The sequence below is a fragment of the Chlorocebus sabaeus genome, chromosome X (assembly GCF_047675955.1).
Source record: "Chlorocebus sabaeus isolate Y175 chromosome X, mChlSab1.0.hap1, whole genome shotgun sequence".
Taxonomy (NCBI): domain Eukaryota; kingdom Metazoa; phylum Chordata; class Mammalia; order Primates; family Cercopithecidae; genus Chlorocebus; species Chlorocebus sabaeus.
Window position 1 is genome coordinate 23,243,029 of NC_132933.1, and position 9,525 is coordinate 23,252,553.

A 9,525-nucleotide genomic window follows, 5' to 3' on the forward strand; every position below is an offset into this window, starting at 1 on the left:
AGGTTATTACGACAAATATCTGATTGTTGGTGTGATAGAGATCACCACTGTGTCTTCCGCAGCTGCGCTGGTATGCCTAAACTGAAAGAAGAGCACATGTGGTGTTTGGTAATGAAGAGTAGCTAGTTGACATTAAGGAGTTCAGGGAGTTGGCATTAATCAAACACACATTACTGGGTCTTGTTCTTTGTATCCAAGAAATCAAAAAGAAAAAAAGAAAGTCTTGGAGTTTTCCAATTTTAGGCATGATAAAAGCCAGTTTCATTTAGACCACATCAGATCATTTTTTCCAGATTTTTTTTCTCTATCACATTTGCAACACACTAATGTAACAACGAGGTTAAAAGACTTCAGGACTCCAAGTGTTGCTTCCATTTCCTAAATGACAGGAATGTCAGGACACTGCTCTAGATGATGTGGTTCCCATGGTCCATCAACTTGCAACAGCGTTGGTGCATTCCTCGTTTTCCTAGTCCCTTGCCAGCTGCTCAGTTGGCCACTACATTCAACTTTGGCCTTCTGTCTACAACACACACAAATGGGCCTCCCTTCAAGGACTTCATTAATAGCCTTCAGCATCTGCTCACATTCCAAGCATTGGGTACTAAATCCAGAGAGGGACCGGCATATGGCTGCATTGTTCTACTTGTCGAAATGAAAAACACAGGAATGTGCCCTCAACTCCCGGACTTTAAATTTCCGACTACTGCTGGCTTAAAACAAAAAATGTAAAGAGCCCTTTTTGCTTGTGTGTGTGTGTGTATGTGTGTGCATGTGTTTCTATGTACATACATAGAAAAAGATTTGAAAATATTCACATCAAATATGCACCAATATGTTAATAGTCACCCATGAGGACTGAGATTGGGGGTGAGTATATGAGAAAATTTCACTTTTTATACAATGTAAGTCTGTCTGCATTGTTCAAATTTGGTAACAATTATGCAATCCTGTTATTATTAAAAAATAAAATCTATGTAAGCATAGAGAAAAGTTGGTGAGGACACACATCAGAGGGTCTGGAAGTGCTACCTCTGGAAGGTACAATTAGAGAGAAGGACTTTTGCATCCTTATAGATCATATATATTTTTACATTTTAAATGTTGTGTTATGGGCATTTGTGTTACATGTAACACTATGGCATTTTTAAGTTAAACTTTCAAATTAATGTTTGAAACTATAGTTACAGAAAAGTATTCTAGACCTCATGGATTTTGTTAATATCTACCACTAGCAAGTATTCATTTGGTACTCTCACGTGCTAGTGATATGACTTTAAGTCTAACAATTTTTCTTTTCTTTTCCCATCACCATCGAAGGACTTGGAGTTATAAACAAGTGCATAGTTATGTGGGCCTTGGCCTGAATGGAGAAAGTTAGGAAGTAAAGCACAAACTTTCTGTGCATTCTGTAGAATGCAAGCTTCATGAGGTGACAGATCATGTCTGTTTTGTTCATCACCACACCTCTAGTGCCTAACATGTTTGCCTGGCATATAGTAGATGTCCAATAAAGGTTTGTTGAATGACTAGATGAATAAGTATTCAAAACCAAAGGCAAAGTGAGATCTCTGAATGCAGAAATCTATGTGTTGAAAGAGCAGGGACCATGCTATGCAGAAAGTGAGAGAAGAAGAGAGGAGCATGGCTTAAAGAGACCCACTGAACTGGAAAGTAAAGAGAACTGGGCCTGGCTGGAAGCAGTGGCTCACGCCTGTAATCCCAGCACTTTGGGAGGCTGGGGCGGGCAGATCACAAAGTCAGGAGTTTGAGACCAGCCTGGCCAAGAGGCCAGTCTGGCCAACATGGTGAAACCCCGTCTCTACTAAAAATACAAAAATTAGTCAGGCATGGTGCCAGACACCTGTAATCCCAGCTACTCGGGAGGCTGAGGCAAGAGAATTGCTTGAACCTGGGAGGCGGAGGTTGCAGTGAGCCAAAGATTGCGCCATTGCACTCCAGCCTGGGCGACAGAGCAAGACTCTGACTCAATAAATAAATAAATAAATAAATAAATAAATAAATAAATGTTTTAAAAAAGAGAGAGACCTGGGCCTAACCGACAGGGTGAGTGTCTTCGGACAGGTCCTTTCCTTTCTCTGGAACTCAATGTCCTCATTTGTAAAGTGAGAGGATTAGAATAAATCTATAGTATTCAAACTGTTTACAACAATAACTCATATTATTTAAAGGAAACACAAGACCATGTAAAGTAGTTACAAATGTAAAAATCGATAGAAAAGTCTGAGATGAAGTTCACCAAGTCTTAATGAGGGTTATTTGGGGAGGATTTTTTTTTCAGTTTCATTATACTTTTCTCCATTACTTGAATATTTTATAATCATCATGTATCAGTTTTACAAAAACAAACATTGTACTATGTTAAAGTAATGAGCAGACTATGAAAATAAAAGAAATAAGAGAAGTATTACAGTGACCCAGTAGGATTAAAAGGGAGACACTGAGAGTTATAATCTCTCCTGGTAAGATCAAGCCTCCTCTGGATCTGATGCTTCTTAAGAACATCAAAGGGCCAGGTAGGGTGGCTCATGCCTGTAATCCCAGCTCTTAGAGAGGCAGAGGTGGGAAGATAGCTTGAGTCCAGGAGCTTGAGACCTGCCTGGGCAATATAGCAAGATCCCATTCTCCACAAAAAGTAAAAAAATAAAAGAAAGAAAGAAAAAACCCACAAACAAACAAACAAACAAAACGGGAGCCCAGTGTTCTACCTGCTCCTAGTAAGAGTGAGACCACCTCTCCACCTCCCCCAATCATTCTCATTCTCAACCACACCGCATTACAGGACACACCAATCCCAAGGAGAGGCTACATTTAAAACTAACCATCTGTTCCCCAGTCAAGAGATCATCAAGATTCATCATGCTCTAAATGCCTATTTACTTCAGTCATCACAAAAGTTCAAACCATCTAGATCATCCATGATCACTCACATGGAAATGAATTCCTGCACCTCCTCATCTCGCTCAATCGACCACCCCTTCCCAACCCTCCCAAACCCTTTGACCTTTCTCTCTGCAAAATCCCCTTCATCCTCAACTTCTCTAAAATTTTCCTTGAACTTCTGGCTTTATCAAAAACTCGGCTCCCCTCTGAAGACATTGCTTCCTGTACAGCACTCTCAAGTGGTGACTATTTTTTTTTCTCATACCTTATGTACCACTGGGCCCAGGGCTGGAATAGTGTCCTCTTTGCTCCCCCTTACCACTTCCTGTGTGTAGACCCTCCCCAAACTGCCTGCCCCAGCTTCTTTCAATCAGTTTGCTGTAAAACTAAGTTTCAGAGTATGTTACCTGCTACACCTCCCTGTTGTTATCATCTCCCCTCTTCCTGTTCACTCTCCCTTATTTGTTGATGATTTGAGCTCTTGGTTCACTATCTTTTCACAACTGCCCCTGTCATCATTCTTGGTGATTTCGGTATCTATGTGGATACATACATACATGCATGTGTATGTGCAGACCTACATTCATTGTCCACATTGCGAATAATCCATATAGCACTCTGGCCTCTTAGCTGCTTGACCTCCTCCGCTCCAAAGATCTTGTTCTCTCTTTCCATCCTTGGTTACCCACATCCAGGCTTATATCCTAGATCTTCTCATAAATTACTGCAGGACCTTCAATATCTCAATTTTATTTTTTAAAATTTTCTTTTTAGTCAATGTTCGGCTGAAAAAATAATCTTAATTTTAATTACCCCACTCTTTTCTCTCTCTTCCTAATTCCCTCTAATATCTCCACTCTAACACCCCTCCCACTGCTAATCATCCTTTTACCCTCTATCACCCCCTCATATCTTCACTTACATGTTTATTCCAATTAGATTCTATGGTCCATTATTATCATCGCTCCCTGGCATCCATCCCCAGCTCCCCAATTCCCTCTCCCATTATCACACCTACCTAGAAAAACTGGAACAAAGGTTAAGTCCGACTTTTCATCTTGTCTACATCTGCATCCCAGTAACTGATCCTGGCTGGAGTAAGCTTTGTTTTAAGCTTTATGCTTAAAATCACAAGTGGACTCTCATTCTCCCTAGAAATCACTCCCAAATTTTTGTCTCTAGCTCTGAACTCCTTCTTGAATTCCAGGCTCATATAACTAACTTCCTACCGAACATCACCTCTTGAATGACTAAGAGGCATCTCAAATTTAATTTGTCCAAAACCAAACCACGATTTTCCCCTAAATCTACTGTCTTTCTGCATTTACCATCACACTTGTTGCTAACTTCATCCTTTCAGTTCCTCAAGCTGAAACACCCTGGAGTCATCTTTGCTTCTCTTTCTCTTGGGCCAACTCCCATTTCATCAGCAAAGCCTTTTGGGTCTACCTTCCACATATATGCACAACCAGATCACTTCTCACTACCACTATTGCTGCCATCCTGGTTCAAGCTCCCCTTATCTCTTGCCCAGATTACTGAAATAGCTTCCTGTTATAGGTTTACAGTCTTCCTCCCACCGCAAAAAAAACTGTCGTAATGCTAACCTCCAGTACCTTAGAATGTAATCCTATTTGGAAATAGTGTCATTGCAGATGTAATTAGATAAATTAAGATGAGGCCACACTGGAGTAGGGTGGGCCCTTAATCCGATATGACTGGTGTCCTTATAAGAAGAGGAGGGAGACACAGAAGGGAGATGGTCATGTGAAGGCAGAGACACACATGGAAAAAGTCATGCAATGACAGAGCAGAGATTGGAGCGCTGCAGCCGAAAGCCAAGGAATGGCAAGGATCAATGGCCACTGACAGAAGCTGGGAAGAGGCAAAGGGGATTTCCACGCAGAGTCGCAGAGAAACCATGGCCCTGATGACACCTTGGTTTCAGATTTCTAGCTTCCAGATTTTTGAGACAATCAACTTCTGTTATTTTAAGCCACCTAGTTTGTGGTACTTTGTTATGGTTTCCTAAGGGAAACTAATACACCTCCCAACTTGTTTCCTTGTTTCTTCCCTTGACCACCCACTGTCTAGTTTCAACACAGCAGCTGGAATGATCCTCTTAAACCTCTAAGTCAGCTCATGTCTCTCATCTGTTCAAAATCCTGCAATGGCTCCACATGTCATTCCAAGTAAAAGCCTTACAAAGGCCTGTAAGTCCCTACAAAAACTGGTCCTCTTTTCCTAATCCAGTCCGTTCTTCTATTACTCTCCCCCTTACTCACTGTACTTCAGTGACATTGGCCTACTTTTCTGCTCCTCCAGACATGCTTCCATCTGGTCTTTGCACTGTGTTCTCTGTTGTGACAAGTGCAAAGTCCCTGAGGCTGGCCTAGCTTTGAGGGTGAGCCAGGTTACTTGATTATGCAACTTTACATACAAAGAAGCCCACAGGCCTGAATTGAGGGAGTGGGGAAAGCACAGTGTTGTGAACTATGTATATGGGAAGGCCAAAGTGTTTAATGGCTAAGCAAATAAGACTTGGAGTCCAATAGGTCTAAATTAAGTGATCAAATCACTTACGATTTCTGGGCCTCAGCTCCCTCATCTATAAAATGGGAAAATAACATTGTGAACCACACTATTAAATCAGATGGAGTATGCGAGGTGCTTGCCACATAGTTAGCACTCAATAAGTATCAGCTATTATTATTATTAATCAATAAAATTTAAAAGAAGTTTAAAACTGAGTACCAAAACACCAAAAGTATTTTGAGTCCTACTAAAAAAATAAGCTAGCCTGGCATTTGAATGGACACATTTTCCTGTAGTACAAGTTTGGGCTCAAGAACTTCTTAGGGAAATTCAGATGAAACATTTGTGGAACCCTAGGATTTCACCAAACACAGATAGAACATGACATTTTTCTTTCAGATGTCTTTCACCTGTGACACTCTCTGTGCCCCAGTAATGTAGTCATCATAACAACAGAGCAGTGGCACAATCTTGGATCTGGCAATGGGCTTGCTTCATGGCCAAAGTTCCCCAACAAGTACTGCCACTACCAAACACCTTCTCACACAAACCCAGCTCCTGACACTCCCTCCCTACACCCCAATATGAGGACTGATTTTGCTTTCGAACAAGGAAAATATCCATTAACTTTTTTTTTTTTTTAAAGAAAAACATCCAACTTGGCCAGGCACAGTGGCTCATGCCTATAATCCCAGCAATTTGGGAGGCCAAGGTGGGCGGATCACTGAGGTCAGGAGTTCAAGACCAGCCTGGCCAACATGGCGAAACCCTGTCTCTACTAAAAATACAAAAATTAGCAGGGCGTGGTGGCAGGTGCCTGTAATGCCAGCTACTCAGGAGGCTGAGGCAGGAGAATCATTTGAACCCGGGAGGAGGAGGCTGCAGTGAGCCGAGACCATGCCACTACACTCTAGCCTGGGTGACAGAAGGAGACTCCGTCAAAAAAAAAAAAAAAAAAAAAAAGAATAAAACCATCAAACTTAGAAAGAAGCAGATTATTTCTAATTTATAAAAATAAAAACAGGTCTCATAACTCCAAAGAAAGGGTGATATATCTAGGACAGGACCACTGGCAGGGTAATTGTGACAATTCTGCCTTGCAGAAGTGTGAGAAAATTATAGGAAGATTCTACGGAACATCAAGAGGATTCATGCTACTACCTAGGGCAAAAATTTAAAATTAGGTATAGATGAAAAAATTAGGTATAAATTAAAAAATATTTTAACAGTCATGACATAGACAATAGAGTCCACATCTTCTGATTTTAAAAGTAAAGTATGCCCTGCTCTGCCGCCTACCACCGCTGCCCGAGCCTGAGTGGTTCAGTGCACCCTGAAGACAGATTCCAGACGCCAGGAACTCACGCCTTCAATCCCAGACACTATGTCCGGCAAAGGCTGCGTGGTTCTGGCCTACAGTGGCGGCCTGGACACCTCATGCATCCTCGTGTGGCTGAAGGAACAAGGCTATGACGTCATTGCCTAGCTGGCCAACATTGGCCAGAAGGAAGACTTCGAGGAAGCCAGGAAGAAGGCACTGAAGCTTGGGGCCCAAAAGGTATTCATTGAGGATGTCAGCAGGGAGTTTGTGGAGGAGTTCATCTGGCCGGCCATCCAGTCCAGCTCACTGTATGAGGACCGCTACCTCCTGGGCACCTCTCTCGCCAGGCCTTGCATCGTCCGCAAACAAGTGGAAATCGCCCAGCGGGAGGGGGCCAAGCATGCGTCCCATGGCGCCACGGGAAAGGGGAATGATCAGGTCCGGTTTGAGCTCACCTGCTACTCGCTGCCCCCCCCCAACCCGATAAAGGTCATTGCTCCCTGGAGGATGCCCGAATTCTACAACCGGTTCAAGGGCCGCAATGACCTGATGGAATATGCAAAGCAACACGGGATTCCCATCCCGGTCACCCCCAAGAGCCCATGGAGCATGGACGAGAATCTCATGCACATCAGCTACGAAGCTGGAATCCTGGAGAATCCCAAGAACCAAGCGCCTCCAGGTCTCTACACGAAGACCCAGGACCCGGCCAAAGCCCCCAACACCCCTGACATTCTCGAGATCGAGTTCAAAAAAGGGGTCCCCGTGAAGGTGACCAACGTCAAGGATGGCACCACCCACCAGACCTCCTTGGAGCTCTTCATGTACCTGAACGAAGTCATGGGCAAGCACGGTGTGGGCCGTATTGACATCGTGGAGAACCGCTTCATTGGAATGAAGTCCTAAGGTATCTACAAGACCCCAGCAGGCACCATCCTTTACCACGCTCATTTAGACATCGAGGCCTTCACCATGGACCGAGAAGTGTGCAAAATCAAACAAGGCCTGGGCTTGAAATTTGCTGAGCTGGTGTATACCGGTTTCTGGTACAGCCCTGAGTGTGAATTTGTCCGCCACTGCATTGCCAAGTCCCAGGAGCAAGTGGAAGGGAAAGTGCAGGTGTCCGTCCTCAAGGGCCAGGTGTACATCCTCGGCCGGGAGGCCCCACTGTCTCTCTACAACGAGGAACTGGTGAGCGTGCAGGGTGATTAGGAGCCGATTGATGCCACCGGGTTCATCAACATCAATTCCCTCAGGCTGAAGGAATATCATCGTCTCCAGAGCAAGGTCACTGCCAAATAGACCCCTGTACAATGAGGAGCTGGGGCCTCCTCAATTTGCAGATCCCCCAAGTACAGGCACTAATTGTGATAATTTGTAATTGTGACCTGTTCTCCCTGGCTGGCAGCGTAGTGGGGCTGCCAGGCCCCAGCTTTGTTCCCTGGTCCCCCTGAAGCCTGCAGACGTTGTGTTGTCACCGAAGGGAAGGGTGGGGGGCAGCTGCAGTGGGGAGCTATAAAATGACAATTAAAAGATAAAAAAAAAAAAAAAAGTAAAGTAAGCAGATGTAAGACAAATTAGAAAAAAAAAAAAAGACCTGGATAAAATGCTGATATTTTAAAAGACGGATAAAAGCTTTCTTGAAGTTTTTTTTTTTTTTTTTTTTTTTTTTTTTGAGACAAGGTCTTGCTCTGTCACCTAGGCTGGAGTGCAGTGGCATGATCACAGTTCACTGCAGCCTCTCAGCTGGGACCACAGGCATGTACCACCATGCCTGGCTCATTTCTTTTATTTTTTATAGAGACGGGGTCTTGCTATCTTGCCTTGGCTGATCTCAAACTTCTGGGCTCAAGCGATCCTCCTGCCTCAGCCTCCCAAAGTGCTGGGATTGATTACAAGCATGAGCCACTGCACCCAGCTGAATTTATTTTAAGGTTTCAAAACATGTTACAGTAGTCTCAGAACTTTGGATGGTCTTTGATAGGAGTGCGCCCTCTTGTGATTTCAGCAATGCTTTACACCTGAACAGGCACCTTCAGTGAGAAGACTAACGTGAGCATTTTTAACATTTCCTCTAAAGGTGAAAAAAGGAAAATGATCTATCTAATTTTAGCTTTAAGAAAATTACCTCCCTTCAAAATCTTATACCATCAAGTTCTGTTTACCTTGATAATTACCTTTTTTTGACATAAAGAAAATATATCCAGTGTTAATAGTGTCTTTGGGCAATAAACTCATGAGTGATTTATTTTTTTTTAATAATAAGCATGCATAACCTTTAATTTTGAAGTATTTTCATTTTGTAATGTTGCAATCAGATGGAAACTAGAAATGATGGCATAATAAGCACCTGTGGACATAAAATCCAGGCCTCTGGAATTATACCATTTTGCTATATTTGCTTCAGTGTTTTTAATAATTTTTTATTTAAAAATTTACAGAAAAGTTACAGGTACAATTCAAAGAGTTTTTTTCTAGCTGCCAATTTGATGCCCCATAGTCCTGAAATACTTCAGTATTTAATGGGCGCTAGGACATTTTCTTACATAACCACAATTCATCCATCAGAGTTTTCAGATTTCACTTAAGTTCCACCAATTTTTTCAACAATGTCCTATGATGGCTCTAATAACCCATACCAGGCTGTCCACACACATAGTCACCCTCCTCCCCTTAGGTGGACTCCAGGACCCCAAACTAGGTTGTCCTTCCTGCGTGGATGCCTTCCTTACCCCACTAAGGCTCTGGGAAGCCATACGGGCTCC

The 9,525-nt window shown here is 43.0% G+C and overlaps 1 pseudogene; it reads left to right on the plus strand.

Annotated features, from left to right (window-relative positions):
- The first annotated feature begins 6,627 nt into the window (after positions 1–6,627).
- LOC103232557 (argininosuccinate synthase pseudogene) lies at positions 6,628–8,298 on the plus strand (annotated as a pseudogene).
- The last annotated feature ends 1,227 nt before the right edge of the window (positions 8,299–9,525 follow it).